General features: G+C 27.9%; 1 long non-coding RNA gene across 1 annotated transcript; it reads left to right on the top strand.

The window, feature by feature from the left end:
- The first annotated feature begins 10322 nt into the window (after positions 1–10322).
- Positions 10323–16424, top strand: LOC135926615 (uncharacterized). Its single transcript, XR_010571931.1, has 3 exons — positions 10323–10434; positions 15553–15755; positions 16278–16424. It is a non-coding gene; the product is annotated as an uncharacterized LOC135926615 (long non-coding RNA).
- Positions 16425–19742: the final 3318 nt, after the last annotated feature.

The raw sequence follows: 19742 nt of genomic DNA, 5'->3' as shown, positions 1-19742 counted from the left end.
TGTGGAAGAAATTCCTACTTATGTTTAATAAACGGGATGAAAAATTCCAAAGATTTAACCAAAAAAGTTGTGTTCGGGCTCGGGTCGAGATCGGACACGAATTTTTAAAATTTTAGCTCCGGTCAGGTTCGGGCCCCGAAAAATTACTTTTCAGGGCAGAATTCTTAGAATCATTTCCTAAAACTGAAGTGCTATCACTCGGATCTAAACCTGGATCAGATTTAAAAATGAAGACCATATTAATTAAATAGTCTTTTTTTTAAATTAAAAAATAGGTTCAATGATAGAGCTTTTAATTTTTTATTCAACCCTTTCTTATACTTTTCATCGAAGCCTTCTAAGAATCGTTCAGTAAAAACCCAGATTTTAAGAATATATTATGTATTAAATTATTAGTTTTGGTAAAAGTGATACCTGGGTTTAACCAATATTTTTTCCTAATTAATATTTATTAATTGACAAATGGTAAACAAACACACCCATTAACACCGTATTACCATCAATCATCAATCTCGAAATACCAAACAGTGTGTCTCATCCTTCCATTCAAACATAAATTTCAATTTAATAACACAGGCAGAAATTAAAAAGACAAACAAATACAAAAATTTTAAAAATTTCATATTCACTCCAGTAGTGACCTCTACTAACGGTCATTTTTCGCCTTCAACATTTATGTTTTAAAAATCTGGGTAATTACGACTTTTCACAAATGAATCCAGATAATTTCTTTTGACAAAATATTCAAATAGAAATTTTTAGACACAATTATGGTTCCTTTTTGTGTACTCAATTATAGAATTTTATTTTTAATCATATAATTATAAATTTATAAAATATATTTTTTTAAACTAGGTTTTATGTAAAAAGAAATTTAATAAAATCATTATCTATCAAAAAAAAATGTATTATTTTGTCAATCAGTTTTACTCCACTAAACAAAAACAGTTCTAAGTTAAATAAAAACTGTAATATCAGGCTTTAGACTGCGTTTTTAATCGGATTTTGAACACTATTTAAGAATAAATTATAAATATCTCGAATTTTTTGTTTTTTCATATTCATTTGTGTTTAATAATTTAATCATACATGTTCCGATATTGAAATACAGGGAAAACTCATAAATTTAGAAAATCAGTTATATTTTAAATATTTCTTGCTATTTTGTCGAATTATTTATAAAATATAAATCTTATAATTAATTATATAACACTTTTATCTAGCCTCTATTGAAGACTAATATCAAACAGGAACAACTTACTTTGAGCCATCTAGTGATGAATATAAAGTAAGGACGATATTAATTATTAAAATTAAGGTTGTATAATTAATCTTAGTGGTAGGTAGTTATAGAGTTGGGCAGATCCTCATGAAAAAAAATCTAGATTCAGATTTTTTATAAAAAAAAATGGATATTAAATACAGATATTAGTATTCCCTATTCAAGATATAAAAAAGATACAAGATAAATTATACTTATGACTTTTGCTGAATGAAATTATCTTAAATATAAAATATTTTTCATAAAATTATTATTACCAATCAAAGAATAGTTAAACATGAGATATAGTTTTTATTATTAATTTGCGAAGAACATAACATACGCATATTATGGGAATGAATATATGATATAATTAATAAAATATTTATTGACGAGTTACTTTTAATAATCAGGCATTTTAATATTAGTTTTAGCCCATTCATAGTATAAACAAGGAAGGGAGACTAGAAACTTTAATGGGAGTTGATATATTAATTTTACAAAATGGTATCTAAAGTTTATAAAATCAAATCGTTATTTTTTAAGATAATCAATTTTTCAAATAATTTATAAAGCCTCTGCCCTTTCGGACATTGTGCCTAAAACTGAATAATTAATCAACTATTCAACTGGAGCTAATGAAGCTATTGCAGTATTATATTTTCTAAAATTATCTTAATGGAAGATAATAATTAAGTATTTCTAATATTTTGACGGTCTTTAAGATCATTTTAAACCTCCAGCTCAATGTTATTTTTATTATTAAACTCAACAACATTTATTTTACTAAAAAAATAGTAATCATTTTTATTAAATATTTTATCTATTTATGTTATAATTTGAGCTTTATTATATACTGTAATGTCAATTAATTATGAAGGATATATTATATATATTATGGAGAACAAAACTACTGTAGTTAAATTGTTAATTATATTGTTTATAATTAAAACCCTTAAGAAAGAAACCTTTGCTGAGCATATTATTATATTTAAAATTAAAAACCCTCTCATAGTATATTTTAATTTGCAAAAATATTTTTAAGTTCTGCCTTGTATTTAATTTTTATTTTAAATGTATATATAAATTTTTTTTCTTAAACCTTTGAGTTTTGGTAAACCACAATTACCTGGGATAAGGATCAGGTCACGGCATTAAAAGTCCTTCCAATAAGTTGCAATTATTATGAAAGGCCAAAATTTTTTATTCCGAATAATTTGTAGAAAATCTATTTTTCTATATATTTATACTCCTTTTAAATATAAAAAATACACTAAAAATAAATATACAATAATTGATTAACATTTCATGCAAACTATTTTTTTTTAATTTATAATATTTGATTAGGCATACTGCAACATCATTCCTTTATACCTTGTAAGCCTAACTAAATGGGGATCGAATTTAAACACTTTATGGTAGACGTTAACTACATGATATTTATAACTATGAGCCCCGATATATTTTAATTAATGTCCCTAGCCACCTCTTAATATAATTTAAAATATAAGATGCACAATACCTTGATTAGTGAGGCAACTTTGGAGAATGATTTTCCAGATCTGAGGTTCGGCAGTTAGGTAGAATAGAGTGACCGGTATGTGGGAAATTGTTAATTAAGGTGCAATATAAGGAAAGAAATAAAATATTCAAATTTTATAGTTGGAATCGACATGTGACTATATTGGGCCCAAGATTGGTATTCCCAGTTAAATACTAGGTAAAAAGGTGTGGGAAATTGTTTGTGAGAAGATCTGTATGGCCAAGTACGAAATCCCTTAGAAGCCTAGATATCTTTACATGACATAAATTTTTATGTTTAAAATTTAGATTTTATATTTACATGCCCTAATATTACCAGTATGCATAATTTATATTTTCTATAAATTATTAAAGGTTCCTGGATTCTTTCTTTCTTTCTTTTTTCTTTCTTTCTTTCTTTCTTTGAATTCACTGATAAAGAAACAGTAATGGAATCTACTTGGTGTGGCTTAATAAAATCTTTCATAAATCCATTCGTATCATCGAATATTTTTTGGTTAATCATATTGTGGACATTTACAAATCATTTTTAAAGTCTACCTTGTCTACAGAGGCTCTGAAAACTGAAAAGATTATGGACCTTCTAACATACACATAATTTAATTGGACGTCAGATTTGGCGTACAAATTATTATTGATCTTCTAGGTCAAATTTCCATTCTGTTTTATTTCATTTAGAAGTTCCATAATCCTCCGAATTTCCCTCAAGTATCGCATTGGAACTCAGGGTTCCTATGTTAAATATACTAAAAGCCAGTTCCAAATAAAAAGGGGATAAAAACGTAATTTGGTGTTTGGCGAATGGCAGGAAAGTTAACATGGGTTAGCAGAATATAACTTTCGATGATATGAAATTTATTCATCAAACATAAGAATGTTGTGAAAACAATTATCCAACTTAGTTCTGACCCCATCTTTATATATTCTTAGTATAAATATTTAAAACCCTCTATTATAAAAAAAAATTTATTCCATTTGTCTTGATTATTTTTTTCAGGAAAAATAAAATAAAATACATTTTTTTAAAATCCGGTTCGTGTCGGGCCGAAAATTAAAAAAAAATCTAGGCCGGGCCTTGAAAATGCTACTTTAGGTCTCTGATAAGAATAATAATACTATAATAATCATTTCCCTTTTTTATGAAAAGGTTAGAAAAAGTTTATAATAGTATTTTTAAATCGCCTAACTCTGAAGCGTATCAGTTTATCTAAAATAAATATTCCTCAATATATGTAAGTTGAGGTTAAGCCATATTGGACTTATTCAAAGTTAGGGAATTACTAAAAAATTTTATTAGCTTAAAATGATATTTACAAACCTTGTTAAATTTCCCAAAGGGGTAGGTGCGTCACAAGACTTCATGGTGGGTAAGGATATATTGTGAATGAAAATTATTTTTTTTATATTATTTTATTTAGCTGAGAAATACAAGATATAGTTCATTGTATCATGGGATCACTTCCATCACCTAATGTTATTATGATACCGATGATGATAGTAATGAAAATTATATTTGAAAACTTAAACTTTCATTTTTCAATGATTCAACTCTTATCTAATCCAATACGGAACGTTGATTCAAAAAATAATAATAGTATTATATTTTTTATAATAAATATCTCTTAAATGTTTTTCAACTCATTTATCTAATGAAAAGTATGAGAATGTCTTTTTGATTGATTTCATAGTATTGAAGTAATAATTAAAGTAAAATTCACAGATCTTCTCTAAGTTTTATTTTGGAATGGTTAAATGCCCAAACTTGTTTAAATATTATAAAGTGCCACTATGAAAAATATGGCGGTATAAAGTGTCAAAGTATCGTAATATATGTCACCAAACAGATTAAATGAACGACACTACTGTTCTTTGATTAATATAAATTTAATAAATTTATATTTTACATTTTTTATATATATATACTAGATTGGCTATTTATTTATTATATTATATTAATAGTGTCCGTGGTAGGAGTCGGCTGTAAGTCATTTTTGTTTTGTGCATTGATTAAACGACTTATATTTATAAAGACAATTAGTCTTGGCACAAACCAAAGAATCACGCTATAACGAATTTTTATGTTATTTTTAAATAGATATCCAACTCAAAGATGATGCCATTTATTATTTTTAGTGTTTTTATTTTACCAATTTATCTAACATAATAAATTCTGATATGAGTTAACATCGTGGGTGTCATACAGCTGATTTATTTAAATTTATATTCAATTATCAATCACATTACCTGTCAGATTTGAGAGGTTATTTATCATATTTTATCAAAAACTATTTTAAATATTATTATAGGGCTAACTCATATCTCTCAAACCTTTCTTAACGAAAGCCCATATTCCTCTAACCTTTAATCCTACTCCCTCCCTCAGATATACTTGTAATTTTAAATATATTTCATCTAATTAAAAAATGCCCTTGAGTTTAATAAGCTTTGAGTTGAGTTAATATCAAATATTGAACCCCTACATAAGGTTGTTAAATCGTCACTAGCCTTTACAACAGGGATTAATAATGCCACTCCCCATACCCCTTATTTTGCTGGCTTCGGCCAGGTTATTTTAAAATATATTATACTTATTAAATTGAAATTTCCAAAATCTGAAATAATATTCAAAATTGATATTTTGTCATGAATTATTCTTACATTCGAAGCTTTCTTGATGTGTACTATCCCATAACCATTTGTCTTTATTAACCATTTTGTATAAGTGACCAGCTATGTCCGCAAAATTACATAAAAATTTTCGATAATAGCTCGCCATTCCCAAAATGTTGCCAATTCATCATTTGTCTTTGGTTCCGGCATGTTAGAAATAGCTTTTATCTTATCTGCATGATGTATACCTTTGTCGTCTATATCGTGTCCCAAGAACAGTAATTTTTATTAAAAAAATATACTTTTTGTAAAATTTGGTGCAAGCCCATATTTTGATATCTATCAAACACCAATTTTATGTTATTCAAATGAGCATCATCGTCGTCCCCAGTAATCAGTAGATCATCGATATAAAATATCACATCTTTCATGTCTCCGAAAATGTTAACCATAGTTTGTTGGAATATTGCTCCTATAATAGCCCTTATGTGTTGATATTGTGAGTAAATCTCTTGATTCTTTGTGTATAGGTACTTGAAGAAACGCGTTTTTAAAATCAATCTTGGTAAATTTCCTACCTTTAGATAATTTTGCAATGCGTGGTATTGGGTACTTAAAATCTTCTAAAGCAGGGTTGATAGTAATTTTGAAGTCGGCACAGAGCCGAAGTGAGCCATCGCTCTTATAAACGGGAGTGAGAGGACTAGCCCATCTAACATCTTCATCAAGTTAAATGATTTTGTTGTTTATTCACTTTTGAAATTCTTTTGTTATCAAATCAATTCTAGAATATGGTAAACGCCTTGGCGGTATGATTTTCTGTGTGGCATCGTGTTTTAAAAGTAATTTGACATAGCTGCGAAGCATTGGTTGTTAGTTTAAAATAGCATTGTTTAATTAATTCTTGTAAAATATTATCATAATCATCCTCGACCATCACAAATATATCTAGAATATTACCAAAAACTGTTATCCAGGCCCTTCCTAACAGTGCAATCTTATCACTCTGGATTATAAGCAGTTAAGATTTGACTTTTGTCCTCGAATTTTGCCTTGACTTTGGTAGTGCCTTATACATTTATTGTGTTTCCATCGTATCCAGTTAATTATAATTTATTTAAGATTTTTACTCCAATCTTTTTCGCGATATGAATCGGTAGGATGCTATACCTGGAACCGGTATCAATCTGCATCAAAATAGGCATGTCATTCAAATATACTGTAACTTATATGCATCATTAGCTGAATAATCATTATCGGTTTCCATATTCTTTATGTCTAAATTGTATAAATTATATACTTTTCTTTCTAGTTTGTCATTATCATCTTCTTTTATCTCTTCTATATTCAGAGTGTTTACTTTATTTGTGTATCGTGATTGATTATTATCGTTGTTAAGATATTTACAATTGTATACTTGATTTCTTCCTTGATTTCCAATATTATTTATCTTTATGTCTTTGAATAAATCTTAAATCGTTATAATGTCTGTTATATCTGTAATTATAATCATTATTAAACCTATAATTAGTTATTGTTATTATAACAAGCTCTATTATCAAATCTCAAAGAATTATTGTACGATCCTGGATAGTTTGCCCTGAAGTTGTTGTAATAATTCGCGTTATAATTCTGATATCTAGGCTTGTAATTATTTCCTTGATATTATTTTTTTGAAAGTCATGGCCTCTTGTTATCCAAAGTTGTCTGTTATCGTAATTAGTTTGTAAATTTTGTCGTTCGTCATGGTCTCCATATCTCACCAACTGTTTATTTTCTTCTGTTTTCCTACCTCTTTGCCTTTCTACATGTTTCACGGTTGTATCATCTTCTGTTTTTTCGTTCAAAGAAATATTTTCAAGCAATTATGTTTTCTTTTAATTCTAACTATTCAAAATCATCTCTTAAAGTAAGAACTTCTACTTAATGTTTTCTTTTAACGTAATTTTCTGCCTAATATTTTTGCTGATTGATGAAATTTTTACTTTTCAATAACTCTACTATCATTTAGCAAACATTCATTTTTTAAAATGCATAATCTACTCACCTAATTGATGTAACTTTCGTTTTTACCTTGTACAGCTGCGTTAAATAATAATAAGTTGGAACTTGTAGATTTCCTCGGGTGTAATAACCTGAATTTTTCTATCAATATCCATGTATTAATGAAGTCGGTATATCCAGAATAAAGTTTTAAATAAATATATTTCTTATTATATCTAATTGGTACCATATCACATAGCATCATTTAAAATTTAAAAATTTTTTCCCACAATTTTTAAAAAATTAATTTATCTGTTCTAAGACATAAATATACCAAATAATTTGTAATTTCTTTAAAAAATGTTTTTAAGGAAATAATTTTTTTTTACTCAATCATTATTATTTTGTAACAAAATATAAATAACGAATCTCAAATCAATTATGTGTAGTGTATAATTAAAAACTCAAGTTTATGACCTCTCCTCGAAAGAAAATACATAGAAATAAATTTTATAATGAAATAGAAAGGTCCAGGAAAGGAAAAAAGAAGAAACGAAGGTGTAACAAATACAATGACAAAAGATTACATACAAAAACTTTCTAATGTATCGATAATAGGATTATGGAAAAATATTTAAATATTCTTTTATTAATTAAAAAAATTTCGTGATTTTTTCAATTTTTTTTAGTGACATTTTTCCTAATAAAATACCATTTTTAACAAGCATTATCAAATTTTAAATTTTTATATTTTATTTCTATTCTCACCATTTAACATGTTAAATTTTATACCTTTGAAATATCATTAATATATTAAAATACCTGTTAGGATTAAGGGGAGGGTGTCTATAAAATAATTCCTACTTTAAAATGTTAATTAAAACATTTTATTATGCATGAAGATACAATTATAATAAAAATAATTTTATGTATAGAGAAAAATCCTATATAAATATTGTTATATAAGAGGCTCATGTTTTTTTAGGTCATAGGTATAATATTGTATTTGTATATCATTACGTTAATTTTGTCCTATGTTTTAAACCGAAAGCAATTATAATAATTTTTAATTGTATTTCATATGGATTAAATTTTTAAATGCAGATTATCAAACACATCTAATAAGTCACATTAGGAAATTAATCACATGTTGGAACACCTATAAACGTAGTTTTTCAAATAAAAATTAACAATTTGCTAACAAATTAACAATAATATTTTAAATGTAATTCAATTACTTTAACATTAGTTCTTAAACAATATAACCCATATAAGGACAATCAAAAATTAATATAATTTTTTCGGGTTAAAACTAAGGTCAAAATTAACGTAATGACTAACAATACCATGAAAATATATTTAGAAAGACATTAAAAAAACCATAATTGGAGAAAAAAAGGTGGATAATTACATGAAGAGAAGAAACTTAAATAATTTGATCGAATATTGTTTATGGCGAGCAGTAATCGCTGAGATATCAGTAGAGTCCATCTTTGCTCATGTTAGATGGAGAAATAGGGTTGGTATAGGAAAAGCCCGAAACTTAGATAGAATTGACCCATGGTCAATGGGATTAAGGTTATACCGTCAAGGCTTTTGTCGTTGGTTTTGAAGAGCCCGTTAGGCTTAGTTTAGATGGAATACTTGCTGAATTTAAAGCCCATTTTATGGATCGTTGCACTGAGAATGTCGAGGGAAACGGCCTTTGCAGTATTAGTAATGGAGACTATGTAAACCTTTGTTGTTGGTGTATATTCGAAAATCTTTGCATAAATATGTTGTCACGAAGTTGTGGCATGTCTTAAGCCTTAGCAAATTTCTTCGTTGGATAAAAGAAGGCCTATATTTTCGGAGGGAATTGCCTCTACAAATTGGTAGCCATTCCCGCTGTTCAGGTGGGAAAACAGAGCTACCCAACTTCATGTATGCTCTATTTAAGGCTATCGATCGAACCTTCAACGAGATGGACATCCTAATCCCTTTGATAGGCGAGGGATATTAGGCAGCCTTTGGTCCTTGCTCCATCTAGGAGATCGTTGGCTTGATCGTTAGTTTGATTCTTAAAGATCTGCGCGCAAGAAGTGAAGAAATAAATCCACTTATTGCAAAGGCCGTTGGAGATGGTTACCCGATTCATCCGGGTTGCATAAAAGACCAGGAACTGTCGTTAAATTTTGAATTGAGTGTTTATTCAATAAGCGAAAAATTTTATTTTCATAAGTGCCTTTGAAAATTTGAAGATGGTTGTAAAGCGCAATGCGTATAAGATATAAGATTTTAGGAATGTTATATATATTTTTTAATGATATACGATTGATGACTTGGCAAAAAGGTAATATTTCTTCAGCTTGAACCAGAGTTTTGTCAGTTTTTTGGAAGAAGTTTTAAATGGCACAGTTTCCGCCAACAGAGTAGCCTAAATGTGTTATGGATTCAAGATCGACGTATTAGGAATTAATTGTGCATATCTCATAAGTTCATCCGCCATTAATTAAAATTTTACCCCCTCCCCCCATGTTACTTTGGTCCGTTACTTATAGGCGGGGAGGAGAAATTCCCCCCTTAGGAAATTTACTTGTTCTCGTAAATATTATCTTAAGCGAATAAAGTATTTCCTCCCCTCTTCACTCTCCCCAAAATCCTGCAATAAGTGGGCCTAAAGACCTCCCATAGAATTTATAGAGGGAAAACCTACCTTAGCTCCCCTCCCTTAGCAAAATCCTGGCTACGCCTCTGCTCTCTTAAGTTGCCACCTTTTCAATGATCTCTATCTTGCCATTTTATCTCGATCCCGGCTAAATTTAAAAGGATCTTATCAAAATTGTTAAATATATTAACCAATGACTAAAAAACATACTCTCATCTGAGAGGTACCTTTGTGGAGGTTTCATTGTAATATAATATCATAACTGGGTTTTATAATTTTTGGGATATTCCAATTCGTATGATGTCAAATGCTTAGAGGACCAAGAGATAGAAAATTTAACCCGGAAAGAAGATTTTTATCAATTTTAAGAAATCGAAAAGGAGATAGCCAGGTATTTTTTAAAAAAAAATATAAACTTATACAAAATAAGTAAGTTTTATATTATATTTGACTAAAAAATAGGACGTCGTTAGCTCTAACTTATCATTTTGATGTGCTAAGAGACTTTACACCCCCCCCCTTATATCATTGAATTTTAATGTTAAATTCGGAGGTTTGGAAGAGGGGGGTATATCATGATTGGAATGGTTGATTTTAAAAGGAATGTATTTATAATATATTATTTGAAACTCCATTTTCTTTCTCCTGTATTTGAAGGATTGATACATAATGAAGATTGGAGTACAGTATACACATAATACACTATACTCCTTATTTATAAAAAAAAGCAAATTTTTAATTAAAATAATATTAAAAATTAATTCTCATTCTTTAGTGCATCTACCATTTTTAAAGATCTTCTTGAATGATTTTAAGCCAAAAATATTTCTTCTCATTCTTAGTATCTAACTCTAAGTTCTTTATTTTTTTAAAAGAAATATATAAATGTCATAAAAAGTATAGCGTTAATTTAAAAGAAAAATTGCATAACATAATAAATTAAATACCCTTGATTCACTTTTTTAAAAAATATTTGAATTGTGTTTGAAAAAAAATGGGATTGATCCTAATTAAATAAAACCTTATATTTAGGCGCGTACGATTCGGGGGCAGGGGGCAAAAAATATTATTGTTAATATTAATTTATAGTTGTTAATATTTATTCCTATCTCATATATATATTTAATTACATTTATTTATCACATTTATCTACTTTTAATCAATTAATTTCGATTTCAAGCTTTCCTTGGCGTAATTTATCTATTTTTTTCAAATTTTGGTGATGTATTATATATCTAAATTTCTAGTCAAATAATAATTATCTCTTAAACTCCTTGTCCAACAGGGAGAAAAAATTTGCAAGCTTGTCCAGCGAGATCAAGTCTCCGCCATCAAGCATAACAGCTTTTATGGAGTTAGAAGAGCCGATTATTTGCTATTAATGACATATCACAATGGATTGCTTGAAAGATATATATTTTCAGAAGCAAAAAATTATTGGATTCAATACTTATTCCAAATTTTTTTTCTCATAAATGTATTTAATTATACACCTATTTTATGTAATACTTTTCAAAAACATGAAATTGACTTGATTAAGAATATGAGAATAGCAGAGAGCAGTATATTAGAATTCAAGAAAATTAGAGCTAATGTTGATGAAGAACATATTTTATATGTTATTGTTGAGTTAAAAGCAGAGCTATGCTTTAATATTTGTCCCCCTCGACTTGCAGCAAGCAAGCTCATTGTCAAAACATTAATATAGGATCAGTTCAAGAGTATTATAAAACAAATGTCCCCTCTCGTAGATACATTTATAACCCAAATAAATGAATGGATTTTTAATTCATCATGCAGCACTTACAAATCCGCAGATATTACTTTCACAAAAGCCTTTCCAACCTTTTTCAGATGGTGATAGAAAAAAAAATATTTGATAGATTTTTATCATGAAGATGTTAAAGTATCTTATGATGCCTTATTAGCTGAATAACTATGATTAAAAGATTAACTATTTTTGATACAGTCCAAAAAATCCTATGGATGCTTCGCATTATTTCAAACACATTTTAGCAGAGACCTTTGCAGGGCACGGCCCTGATTTTTTTAAAAAAAATTTTTCGACCTGTGTTTTTTTAAAAAGATTTTCAGGCCCGGCCCGAATTTTTTATTTATTTTTGATTTTTTTAGATTATAATGGCAATTTTAAATATTTGGTTTTAAAATATACAGCTCGGCCCCGATATTTTTTTAAAAAAATATTTTTAGGCCCAGCTTTTTTTTAAAAACTTTTAGGGCCAGGCCCGGTTATGTTTAAAAAAATTAAAATTCGAGGGCCAGGCTGCAAGTCTCTGAAAAACATACCTATGAAATACAACTTCTGAAAGTAGATTGAATGATTTTGATTTTTTGTATATTCATAGGCATTTAACGCCAAGCAAGGATAGATAATTTAAAAATTAGCTCAAAACATACAAAATACAAATATTCCTAAGAAACCTTTTGTGTATTAATTTATATTTCCAACATTTAAATTTTTTATACTTTATATATAAATTTTAAAGGCTCAAAAAATTAATTTCAATTTTGGGTCATTTAAGTGATTAATATCGTGATTATATCCACTTGATATTTTATAATTCACATTTATTTTATAGTTTTTAAATGCCGGTTTATATATATAATTTTTTTGTAATTCACATTAATTTAAAATTGTGTATTAGAAAAGTTATTAGTCCTTATAAATTTATGCTTAGTATTTTTAAATAATAATATTTCTTAAAATTTTTATTATACCCCCCCCCCCCAGATCAAATTCCTGCGTACGCGCCTACTTATATTTGTCTCATAACGATCATTTCCAATCCCGGGGTTTCCTATCAAGGGTGCTCTGTATTCATATATATCGCCGATAAAAGAGTAATGAGAAAGAAATTTGTTATAATAATCGTATAATTCCATAGTTACCCTCGATCATGTATTACTATTTCAATATAATGACACACATTGGCGTACGCAGCGGGGGGGGGGCAGTGGGACAAATCCAAATCCCCCCACTATCCCCCCCCCTTAAGCCAAAAAATGCAGATGCCGGATATATTTTTCAAAAATATTATTGTTTATATTCATTTATATTTTATTATATTCATATCTCGTTCTTTTGAATTTTTATATTATTACCTTTTTCATTTACTAATTTATTTTATCAATTCATTTTCAACTTTTCCTTGGCGTAATATTTAGCTTTTATTTTTAAATTTCTTGGTATTATATTTTTTCACCATTTTCAAATTTCTAGTCATGGATATTAGACTTTTTTAAAAAAAAACACTGAAGATAATATAGTGTAAATCATACCAAAGAGCAAAAAAGTATAGTATAATAATTTAATAAAATTTTAATTTTAAAATTTTAGAAAATAAAACCCCTCCCATAATAGCAAATAATGAAAGAATAATTGAGTCAGGATACAGAGCCATCTAAAGTTTAGTTATTCTAAAAATAATTTTGAGCAATTTTATAATAACTTAGCCGGTATTATTTAATAAATAATAATTTTAGATATTTAATTTTGTAAAGGAATGAGATTGCAACAATGTGCAGCAATAATTTTTTTTTAAACAATTTTAATTTACATCTCAATAAGTATTAGATATAAACTTTAAACTAAAATCTTTATACAAAACTAGAGTACTGTTAACATTTATTCCTATCTCATATATTTAATTACATTTAGTATCACATTCTACTAAGTTATTTTATCAATTTATTTCGATTTCAAGTTTTCCTTGGCGTAATTTACCTATTATTTTCAAATTTTAGTGGCGTATTATTTATCTAAATTTCTAGTCAAACTCCTGTCCAACAGGGAGAAAAAAATTGCAAGCTTGTCCAATGAGATCGAGTCTCCGCCATCAAGCATAACAGCTTTTATGGAGTTAGAAGAGCCGATTATTTGCTATTACTGAAATATCACAATGGCTTGAAAGAAATATTTTCTCAGAATTAAAAAATTATTGGATTCAATACCAATTCCAAATTTATTTTCTCATGAATGTATTATTTAATAATACAACTATTTTATGTAATACTTTTCAAAAACATGACATTTACTTGATTAAGAAGATGAGAATAGCAGAGAGCATTTTATTAGAACTCAAGGAAATTAGAGCTAATGTTGATGAAGAACATATTTTATATGTTATTGTTGAGTTAAAAGCAGAGCTATACTTGTTTAATATTTGTCCGCCTCGACTTGCAGCAAGCAAGCTCATTGTCAAAACATTAATATAGGATCAGTAGAAGAGTATTATAAAACAAATGTTCCCTCTCTTAGATACATTTATAACCCAAGTAAATGAATGGTTTATAATTCATTATCGCATATTTTACTTCCACAAAAGCCTTTCCACCTTTTTCAGATGGTGATAGAAAAAAAATATATTTGTTAGATTTATATCATGAAGATGTTAGCCTTATTAGCTGAATACCTATGATTAAAAGATTAACTATAGTTGATATGATACAGTCCCAAAAAAGGCTATAGATGCTTTGCATTATTTCAAACACATTTTAGATTATATTCCCAATGTATTAAAATGGTTATATATATTTGCAACTCTTCCATTAGTAAACTAATGAGAGAACAGTCTCTTTTTTAAGAAGAATAACAGAGCCCTGCAGAGGTACCATTTGCAGGGCACGGTCAGATTTTAAAAAAAAAATTTTCGACCCGGTTTTTTTTTAAAAAAAATTAAGGCCCGGCCAGGCTTTTTAAAAATTTTCAGGCTTGTCCCGAATTTTTTAAAAATAATTAATATTTATTTTTGATTTTTGTAGCTAATAATGGCGATTTCAAATATTTGGTTTTAAAATATACAGCTCGGCCCGGATATTTTTCTTGGAAAAATTTTTCAAGCCCAGCCCGGGTGTTTTTTTAAAAAAAATTCGAGCTCGGTACGGTATGTTTACTAAAATTAAAATACGGTCCGACTCGGGGGCTTAATTGAAAAATTAGCTCAAAATATACAAAATACAATTATTCCTAAGATACTTTTTGTGTATTTATTTATATTTCCAACATTTAAATTTTTTTTTATATATTTTAAAGGCTCAATAAATTCAAATTTCAATTTTGGGTCATTTAAGTGATTCATATCGTGGTTTTATTCACTTTATATTTTATAATTCATATTTATATAATTTTTTTGAAATTCACATTAATTTAAAATTGTGTATTAGAAAAGTTATTAGTCCTAATAAATTTATGCTTAGTATTTTTAATTAACAATAATATTTCTTAAAAAATTTTATTATCCCCCCCCCCCCCCCCACAGACCAAATTCCTGCGTACGCGCCTGCATCCATAGCATTTTATATTGGTTATCTTAATTTGAGCCTTTAGAGTTATGTTTGTTAATCAATGTAATAAAAAATACCTAACCCCCCCCCCCCACACCGCATACTTTTTATGTACAATAAGTAATTGTTTAATCTGTTCTATCAAATGATTCCGTTGATTTATCTGATATAATGTATTATATTTTTTTTTAAAATCTTTTTAAAGTGGTCACTTTGCTATTGTCAAAAAATGCCACGATTAGAATGACAAGCGATTGGAATTCGCGGCAAAATTTATACGGAAAAGGCGTAGGGGAAAAACTTTTAGAGCTTCAGTTCTTAACGAAATACGCGTCCCGAAACATGACAGATTTATATCCCTGTATCAATGTTATGAAACCAGTCGGAAATTATAAAGATCATGGAATAGTAAAAATTATATTATAGCATATATAGTATGTCGTTGGGGGTTGAGCAAATTTGTAAAATTTAAAGAATGATTTAAAACGTTCAATTTTAATTTTAAAAACGGGACAGAATGTCTACTTTTGAACTTAGCATTGCCCCGAATTTATCAATACTTACGACCTATATAAAAGATAAAAATAAGGAATTTAATATATTAGATAGTGCATCAGAAGCAAATTTTCATCATTTATTAGGGCTCAGGTAAATAATAAATTATTAAACATTTTTTTTTTAGTTTATGAATGTAACCCATTCCTTTTCTTAATCTTTTGGTCCGATCCCTCAAATACACTTCCCATAACTTTTATTTTATTCCGAATGAAAGCGATTTCCATCGAACTATATATTGGCAGGAAATAGTTAGATGGCGAACCACTTTTACACAAGTTTTCACATTTATGGTGATCATTTTAATATATTTATTGTGGTAACTGAGGCACTTGAAAATTTTACATGCATTATAAATTTATTTTATATTACAAGTGCTCACGGTGGAGAAATATTCCAGACACTGGAAGAGTGCTTGCCTGACAAAAAGGTGTTGATTGAGGAAAATGTGACCGCTCGCGTGAAAAGACAAGTTGTAGAAGCCCTAGCTTATTTGCATTCTTTAAACATTGTCCATTTAGATATCAAAGTATATAAAAAAGATTATTTAATTATTTCGAATATTTTGTCGTTTGATTTGGATCTTGGTGTTTATTGGAGATTCATACCGAACTGAACTGTAATTTTAAAATCTAAAAGTGAATCACTGAATGTTATAGTGGGTTTGACATTAAAGAATGTTAGATTCGGTAATCCAGCAAAAATTTTATTTTCTCTTCTTGAGTTCCATTCTACCCAGATTGAGAACCGATATTTTTTTTCAACTGATATTTTAAAAGAATGGCCTGAGTTTGTGGTCTCTTATTTATTTTTAGAACATGTCCGGATTATGATTTTTTAACCCGACTCGGAGTTTTGCACTCACACCATTTTCCATCCGCCGGATAGAGGGCCCTAGCCTGGGTGAAGGTGCTAGTATCTGAATGGACATACTATTTTTTTATTCTGGGCCAAGAACTAGATATTTTTGTATTCCTTCTGACCTGATGCCAATTTTTTTTTAATTTTATTAATAATTTTTTCCCCCCTTTACCTAACAGATTAAAGCAATTTATTATACTAAATAAGCACTTATTTAATGGTATAATACAAGTTACCATAATTTCTTGTTGGTGCGGGGGGGGGGGGCAATATTTTTTTGAAATAAAACAAATAGTTAGGCACTCATAGAAATCTTTTTTATGAATACACGACGAATTTTTAAATTTTGAATTAAATGGTAAATTTTGTGTTATTTTTTTTCATAAGTCATTAAAATACTATATTTTGTTTACGTCGATGATTCTCTACCGCTCAGAACTCTCTTTAGTGTAGAGAGCGAGGCCTCGCAAAAAGCCATAGATACTCCAATGATGATGACTGTTAAGTAGCATTACAGTGCAAGATGATAATTTTAATATACATAATATATACGATATTTTTAAATTATAGTAACGTCTCCACATTTAAGTTAATTTTTCAAATAGAGCCCTTTTATTTGATATAAAATAATAACTCGGCCCGGATTGTTAATTAAAAAAAAATTTTAAGTTTAACCTAAATTTTAAAAATCGTAATATTTTCTGATCTAGATCGAGAAAGGTTTCTAGATCAGGTTCCAGGCCCTCAGATCTACGATTTAAAATAAATCTATCATTTCCAAAAAAATAAAAAAAAATAAAAAATAATGATTGTACTTTATTTTTTATTTATATGTAAAACGAGAACGAGTAGGAAAAAAATATGCTGATCCACTATGGTCTTAGTATCTCAATGAAATACCGGGTTAGTATATAAGGTAAAAACCTATGAATATTTTTCTTAAAACATAGATTTGGCGGATATGTTTTAAAATAATTTTACCCGTTGATAGAATTATAATATTATGCGAATTAAATACATAATGAACTAACTAGTCTCTGTAAAATGTTTAGATTTTTTATGGGATAAATTTGAAGTAATGAATAACTTCATCATGAGAAATAAAGATTAAAGAATTATATCAGTTTACGAAATATTTTATTATATCATAATTTTTTTCAATGATTATCAAATAAATAAAGTAAATCAACATGTTATGGCGAAATTTTTTTAAAAAATATATAAGATATTCATGAATTGCGAATTGCAAAGTGTTCTATATATATTGAAATATAGCAAAGTTAATTAATATTTCTTCCTTTTGTATTAATATTTTATGCCAGGTATATTTTCTTACATTTTTTTTAAACCTTAAACATTGATGGATGCAAGATCTATTTAAAAAAAGTAAGAAATTGCTGAATAAAATAATTTTTGAGACTTCTTATAAGAAGAAATAAATTTCAAAAAGCATGTCCGGCTAGATGAAGACTTTGACATTAAGAGTGTTACAACATTTTTGTATTTAGAAAAGCCAATTTTGAATTCCCTTTGAGAAATGTTAGAATAGCCGGAACCCGATATTTTATCTGAAGCAGTCATTATTAGATTCAAATTTCCTTTTGCATTGGAAAGTATTAATAATATTCAATTACACAACAACTTTAGGCATTATTAAAAAAATAATAATATGGGTTTAGCTGAAACTATGAGAATCCCAAATATTTTTATATTATAACTTTAAAACAAAGAGATATATCATTTAACGTGATTTATAGATTATTGAGGCAAAAGCGAAATTAAATGATTTTAATATTTGTAAGCCTCGACTTGCACCTAGGCAAACAATCATGTGGACTCAATAGGATTACACTAAAATAACTGTTGTTATTCCACTTTTGGATATATTTTTGACTCAAATCAATAAACGATTTGTGATTCACCAAATGGCTTTATACAATTTACCCATAAATCCTTCTGAGCAGGGTTGGCAAGTCGGTCAATTGACCGGAGGAGTATTTGACCTGTCAAATACGGTCAAATACTCTAAAATATTTAAAAGAAAAATGAATTAAAATAATGTTTAAAAAAGGGAAAAACGATGTAAATACATGTGATCACAATGTTTGCTTATTTAGGTCCACAATATCAAGAGGAGACTCACTAGCAGTGAAATTAATGAAGTATGTGATATAATTCAAGAATTAGCTATTTAACAAGGTAGTGATGACCAAAATATTATAAGTGATATAATTAATTAAGAAGCAGAAACAGCATGTTTAATATAGCAAAATATGTGGAAATTGGTAATTTCCAGAAACAATCAAGTCCGACCTCAAGTTAATAGATTAAACTTTGTCTATCCTGTCCAGAGACTAACAATTCCTAGTTCTACTTTTCTTTAGAAAGAAATAGGTCGATTTGGGTTAATATTTTTATGAAAATAGAAATCGATTGAAGATCTAAGAAATCAGGAAAATTGATTAAATAATATTATAGAAAATGTTAATATTGAATATGAATCAGAACAAGACTCTGCTAAATATAGCTACACGTTAGTTAATGAATGACAATGAATTTAAAAAATTAATATTATAGATTCATTTTACTATTATATTCAAAATAAAGTTAATATTAACTTAAAAAAACATATATTTGAATTTGACCACATTTGACCGATATTTGACCGGTCAAATATCGGTCAATTGACCTAAACGTATTTGACCGGTCAAATGCACAACCCTGCTTCTGAGTATATATTAAATCGTGATATTGAAAAAATTAAATATTTAACAAAATAATTCAGAGGACATAAAAATACACAAACAAAATATACTATGTTGTTATAAACACAACCAAAAGCAAATCATATTGTATATTATAAAACACGCAACCATGTTAGTTTTTAATAAAAAATTGCTTAAACAAATTTGATTTTATTGTAACAATAATCAAAATAAACCAAGCCTAAATGCAATAACCCACCATTAATGTATACAG

Source organism: Gordionus sp. m RMFG-2023, chromosome 3 (assembly GCF_954871325.1).
Source record: "Gordionus sp. m RMFG-2023 chromosome 3, tfGorSpeb1-WG-v2, whole genome shotgun sequence".
NCBI classification, from domain to species: domain Eukaryota; kingdom Metazoa; phylum Nematomorpha; class Gordioida; order Chordodea; family Parachordodidae; genus Gordionus; species Gordionus sp. m RMFG-2023.
Note: the sequence above shows the minus strand (reverse complement) of the source record. Positions and strands in the feature narration are given on the sequence as shown.